The sequence below is a fragment of the Hypomesus nipponensis genome, chromosome 1 (genome assembly GCF_054491055.1).
Source record: "Hypomesus nipponensis isolate SF chromosome 1, ASM5449105v1, whole genome shotgun sequence".
Lineage (NCBI taxonomy): Eukaryota > Metazoa > Chordata > Actinopteri > Osmeriformes > Osmeridae > Hypomesus > Hypomesus nipponensis.
The window spans coordinates 410509-417377 of record NC_140361.1 but is presented as its reverse complement, the minus strand read 5'-3'; the positions used below and the strand labels follow the sequence as shown (position 1 = coordinate 417377).

The window sequence follows — 6869 nt, the reverse complement described above, 5'->3', positions numbered from 1 at the left end:
CATTTCTATAAGGCAACAGCAACACAGCAAGTGTCTTAAATAAACAAACAGCACCAATGACCGATACCAAGCACCCTCCTGTAGAATGAAACCCCTGTTCCAGAAGTTTAAAGAGCCATGCGTGGGTGGGTAATAGGACAGACATCGTGGCCGTTATTTTGCCAACATGAAAGGCAGCCTGACCCGTCCCTGCTATTACCCTGCTAGAACGTTAGGACGACCAGTCAGGTCTTAACGGCCTGGTGTTTGATGTCGCTCTGATGACCTGAGCCAGGAGACCAGGAAGCCTTTCATGTTCCTCTCTGATGGGCTTATTGATGGACCTGCCCCGTCACCACACAGACCTGCTTAATGGCTCAGTGAGTCGAAAGAGAGAATAGAATGGGTTGAAAGAAACAGAATCCGAATGTTGTGTCCATGTAAATATTCATGTAGGCTAAATATTTCAGGCTGGAAGACTCAGTAGTTAGCTAACGTACAACATATTGGCTATAAAGACACTTCATACTGGCCTTGTGGTTCTGCTTCGAGTGGATTACATTACATTTAGTCATTTAGCAGACGCTCTTATCCAGAGCGACTTACAGTAAGTACAGGGACATTCCACCTAGGCAAGTAGGGTGAAGTGCCTTGCCAAAGACACAACGTAATTTGGCTCGGCCGGGAATCAAACTGGCGACCTTCAGATTAGTTGCGCAATTCCCTAACCGCTCAGCCACCTGACTGGATTAAAAGCCTCAAAAGTTGATCTGTTGGGCCCCAGCGACATATCAATGAGGGAGGATAACCTGACATAATTGGACGTCAAAACTTGATATTTACATTTATTCATTTAGCAGACACTTTTATCCAAAGCGACTTCCAAGAGAGAGCTTTACAAAGTGCATAGGTAACTAATAATAACAACAAGATAGCCCCAAAAACATTGAGAGTAGCCAAAACATGAAGCACATATTGTGAACAACCAAAATAAGTGCCAAAGGGAAGAACCATAAGAACATATAGTCAAACAAGTTACAATTAAACAACATGAACCGCTATAAGTGCAAGTGTACCTGTAGAAAAACAAGCAACAATTAAAAACGATATATCACACACCACAGAATCAACACCGGCTGCCAAATATTGCGCTTCATTATAAAAAATGTTTTTACGCTATCTAAAACACGCAGCATATTCGTTCAGCTGCATTTCCTTTCCTTGCTCTCCCTCCTTCTCACTGTCACTCACGTTTCTCTCACATACACAGAGTCACAGTGTCAGCACACATTAGCAATGATGCTATGCGATATCAGCGAGCCTTCAGCATTAGTACCGTAGCTAAGTCTAGGAAAGTTTAGGTTACTTTTCGCTAGGTACCTATGAACATGTCTTAATCTGCTAGACAAGTGGGTTCCCCATCGTTCTTTTGGTGAGCAGTCTCACAAGCCCTACTTACCCGTCGTCATGGAGCCGACCAGCTAAAAAGTTATTTAACGCTAGCACTAGTGTTGCTTCCTGCATATATGCATAAATTGTTAACAATATTTTCAGGCTTCAACCAGTGCTGCTCAAGCATAAAGACAGGGTCAGGGCGAGAAAGAGATAGATTTGTTCGGCATTGAGGAAAGAGTAGGAGAGGACGACAGCATCCAACATAGCTAATGCATATAGCTATATTTAATAGAAAACGAAGTTCTGTGTACGTTCTGTGTAACTAATGACACAGGAGTGAAAATATTTTTTTTAGGAACTTCTTGAAGATTTGTCATTTTCAACCTTTAAAAAATTAAATAAAACGTTTCTTGCTATTCCAATAATGGTTACAATTTAGCATTTTTACTCACTAATATATTCTTGATTGTATGTATATACACTTTATCCTTTTTGATTCAGCACTTATTATGTTTGTCTAACCCTATGTATTGGATCGGTTGATCCCTCCTTATTCACAGAATGTGTCTCCAGCCAGCCACCTGCCAACTGCTTCACCTCCTCATGTATTTAAATGATTGGAACACTTCACTTTATTAACATGTTCATATGTGTGTGTCCTCTTGGTCCTGTGAGCCTCCGGCTGAACCTTGATAGCAGCATTTCAGAGATGATTATGAACATCGATGACAGAGACAACAGAGACAACCCTTGTGATTCCTCCTGGCTGCATCCCGGTGTGTTCTTCCAGGTCCTGCAGCACCTGCCCTGCTCACACACATACGCTCACACACTCACAGCTGCTGTTGTGTGTCACTGTGGGAGACGTTACCGCTGATATTTCTGTTGTTCTTTTGTGTCGTTTTCATTACCAGTTGTGGCGACACAGTCTCAGCTGCACAGGGGTGGAATAAGTGTGCTAATGGTGCTGATTGAGGCGCTCAGAGGCCGAGATCTCCAGACTACAGCACCGGTTTGTTTGTCTCACGCCCTCAGTTACAGCAAATGTGTCTTTCTGTTTCCTGTCTTTTCTAACCATGAAAGGCTCCTGAGAGCGTACTCAGACAAGGAGTTGGCTGAATGAATCTGGAAAACGTTCCAGCTGGAGTGTGTGATCTCCACACTACCCATGAATGAAACCTGCACAAAAGAATGTCTGCAGAAAACTGCATCTAGGCTGTGTATTATTTTTGTGATATTGTAAAAAATATTCAGTTAATTATTTTTTCTTGTGTTATTCATATTTCTATAATATTACAAGTCATAATTGTATTGACCAACATTTTTATTCTTCAAAATGTGTTCTTAATTTATTCAGGTATATATTGTGCATTTATCACATTGTATTTATCATTTCAATTGAAGACAATCACTTGAAACCGCTAACCTTGAATTACAATCAGACCAAATAACTGTCACTCTGATGTGGTTGAACTGATTAGAACCAACATGAAAATGTTTAAACCCTTTTCTTAATCTAACTCTTGCTCCCTGTTGCCGTCCGAAGAACGCTAAAATCTCAGTGAAAAAAACAGTCATAGTACAGCAGGAATAAATTATGACCATTGAATTATAAAAATACCCATACTTCTTGCCAGACTTTTTCTACTATTAAATATAGAGGCAGACTTTGAAATAGTAACCTTTTTTCTCTTCTGATGTCACAGGTCCATTTTTGTCTCCACTAGAAAAGGGCTGCAGTTCACAGTACATTTGCAATGGAGAAATTAATAATGACTTTTGGGACATATGAAATATGATTCCTAATCACACAGAGAATGGAATGAGGGGCAAGGAGTTCAGAGCTTCTTAATTAGTTTGCAGTATATGTGTAATTATTCCTGCATTTTTAAATTCACTTAAGGCACTGTTCTTCTATTCATTTTTAAGTATCTAGTTCAAGGATGACCTGAAGTTACACCGCCGAATCAATTCTACATTAAATGAGAACCCTCATGTAATTACTGTGTCTTTTCTTACATGGAAGATTGGAAGCACAGCCAGGATTGCTGCTGTGTCACACCGCCATGTTGCATTCATCTCAGCTTGGACATCTATCCTGGCATGCTACCCAGCCCACTTGCACATCTAACCCCACATTTACCTAAATGTTACCAAATAAAAAAAAGAATCCCATGGAGGATTAGCACACATCTTTCATCAAATTTATGTAGAAAGATAGAACAATATCATAGTTAGACTGCAGCTCTAAATTTTGTTTTATTGAGCCGGAAGGGTTTCAGTGGTATTGAAATATTTGCATTCAGATCAAGTGGTTGCAGGTTCAATTACCCTTGTGCTTTACATTGCTATAGATAAAATCATCTGCAAAATGAATACATTATTATTCCATCAACTATTTTATTATGTCGAGAGCCTTTCAAAAAGTCCCATAGCAGAGGATTGCAAAAATCCTGTTTCCAGGAAGCACACTTGTTCATACATTTCTGCTGAGAAAAGTTCCAACCTCTTAGTGGGGCCATTGTAGGCACAGCCTGAAATCCAGATGATAAATAACCAACTTAAAAAATACAGCGAGTAATGTGACTGAATCCAATTTAATGGTTGTGCAATTCCCTCATCCAAGTGATATTATCTCCAACAGAGTGAATTTCTAAATGTTACCAGACAGAAAAAACCTGCCGAAAAAGGATGGGAAATTGTTGTTAGTTTAGCTCTGCTGATTCCAAAGGTTCCTGGCTTTCCCAGACCAAATCAATGGATGTATTTTATAGACTTGTATGAACAAAATAGCCATGTTTATGCCTGCTGCAGAGCACAGAGACTGCCAGGACTGTTCAGTCAGATCTTTATTAACTTGATTAAGAACTTGATAAAGATTGAAGTTTGCAGATCACATTCAGTGTTTAACAACCAGAAGGTGTGATGACGTACGATGCATAAAAGGCTTTAAAAATAACATGTCATTTTTGTAAAGACTGCCGTTTTCATTGTATATAAATGTATCTCTGTTGAACCTTGTATAAATTGTTTATTTTAACTTCACTTACTGCAGTTATACTTATATACTTTTAATCAAGGTGGTACATATTTCAATTTCCAATTTGATATTGGTTATGCAAAAACCTTCAACTTTACTTTCAAATACACAACACCTGCAATTGTATTGTATTGCTGTTCAAGCTTCTCTGCTCTGCACAGATGTAACCAACATCTCTTCTGTATATATCGGGTCTGACTGGATGCTTCATGCTAATCCAACTCAAATTTTAGAGTTCCATTATCAAAACATTTGATGTGTCACCCATGGTAGCCACTCTATCATCAGGCTCTCTGTAAACATACCTGTAGTCATTACAGCACAAAAACACACTTTTCAAGACCTTGTAGGACTGAATAATGAAGTGGAGTTGTGGTTTTGACTGTCATTGAAACGTTTTCTATGCCAACTTTTTATTGCAGCAATATTAGTTGACAAGCAGACCATGAAAGAGTTTTAGCCACGCAACCAACCACTCTTTATTACTATGATGATTGTTTTGTTCTTCCCACCTTACAAGCCAATGGTAATGGGTCTGCCAATCACTTCCACGCTTATGTGAAAACATCTTTCCCAAACAAGTCAAACCTTTCAGACAGCAAATGTTAGAGTCTTGCTGACTCCATACAAAGAGATTGAAAAGTGAAGTGTGTCTTTTGAATGAGGGATATTTCATTGTTATTTAATATGAAAGAGGGAAAAACTCAAACTTAAAAATAAATAAATAAAAGTTACATAAGATTTGAGTCATGCTCAGAACCATACCCTTCCTGCCATAACAATCCAACTTTTTGTTGTCCATCACATCTCACTTCCCGAATCAGTGTCCATTACCTTGACTTGACCAGACCACAGAGGGACAGAAATGGCTCATCGGTGCAGACTGACTTACACACACACACACACACACACACCACAGTCAGCCTGTAATTGTCCATCACTCCAGCCCTTCGAGGCTCCCCTGCTCCTCTCCACATCCTGCGACAGGAGAGTCTCCGTGGGCATCTGTCACGGGTGTCACTGGGCTAAGTGACACCCACATCCCCTGTAATGTCCTGTGGGGACAGTGGATGTAAATGCTTGACAGCCTGGGGTCTGGTTAAAGTCGTGACCGTGCCACTCATTCCACCACAGTCGCCCCCCTGGCAGGCAGCAGAGTAATGGATTCTGCATCCCACAGCATGGCAAATGGAATGGGAGAAAGTTTTTTGACATTTCATGGTTAAGTTTATCAGGCTTATACATATCATTTTCTGGCTCTTTAGAACTCTTATTCTCTCACACACTGGAGTGTGTGTGAGTAGCAGGGCTGCCAAGCTTAGGGTTGGCTTTCAATTTCTGGAGGGTCGGAAGAGTGTGTGTGTGTGTGTGTGTGTGTGTGTGTGTGTGTGTGTGTGTGTGTGTGTGTGTGTGTGAGAGAGATTCAAGAAAATTTACCTTTAAAATATGTTTGATCTTCCAAGCTTTACAGGTGAATAATGAAAATGACCGTGTATGACATTTTTTTGTTTTTAATTTAAAATACAAATTGTATGTACATGTAACATGCTGGACACAAGAGCAGGAGAGAGAGCAGGAGAGAGAGCAGGAGAGAGAGAGAGCAGGAGAGAGAGAGAGAGAGAGAGAGAGAGCACGAGAGAGAGAGAGCAGGAGAGAGAGAGAGAGAGCAGGAGAGAGAGAGAGCAGGAGAGAGAACAGGAGAGAGAGCAGGAGAGAGAGCAGGAGAGAGAGCAGGAGAGAGAGCAGGAGAGAGAGCAGGAGAGAGAGAGAGAGCAGGAGAGAGAGAGAGAGCAGGAGAGAGAGAGAGAGCAGGAGAGAGAGCAGGAGAGAGAGCAGGAGAGAGAGCAGGAGAGAGAGAGAGAGAGAGAGAGAGAGAGAGAGAGAGAGAGAGAGAGAGAGCAGGAGAGAGCAGGAGAGAGAGCAGGAGAGAGAGCGAGCAGGAGAGAGAGAGAGCAGGAGGAACATGTGAGTTGAGTTAGTGGTGCGTGTGTATTATCCCATCTCCCCATCGCTTCCAACAACTAATAATGCTTTTGTCCTGGCCACATCAGAAACAGGGACTAAATCCCATTAACGCAGAAATAGAAAAATGTGGCAATAGTTTTTATGGTTTCTTTTCCTCTCTTCCGCTCTTTTTCATTTTACTCTTTGATGGAGCAGCATAAAAATAAAAAGCACTTGAACCTGTGCCTCTGGGTCCAGGGCTGGATGTTATAATCAAATCATTACTTTTATTAACGTTCAGATGGCTTTTTAATAGAATCGCTTCATTATGTTGTGTCTCGTTCTCATCACCTCCATTTATTTGTCTTCCCTCTCCATGTCTAGTACATGGCTGCAAGGCACCTGTCCCGGAGAGAGCTGTGTTCAGAGGAGAGCTGTGTTCAGAGGAGAGCTGTGTTCAGAGGAGAGCAGTGTTCAGAGGAGAGCTGTGTTCAGGAGAGCTGTGTTCAGA

General features: G+C 41.1%; 1 long non-coding RNA gene across 1 annotated transcript; it reads left to right on the top strand.

The window, feature by feature from the left end:
• The first annotated feature begins 981 nt into the window (after positions 1 to 981).
• LOC146301771 (uncharacterized) lies at positions 982 to 3559 on the top strand. Its single transcript, XR_014755222.1, has 3 exons — positions 982 to 2150; positions 2289 to 2386; positions 3401 to 3559. It is a non-coding gene; the product is annotated as an uncharacterized LOC146301771 (long non-coding RNA).
• The last annotated feature ends 3310 nt before the right edge of the window (positions 3560 to 6869 follow it).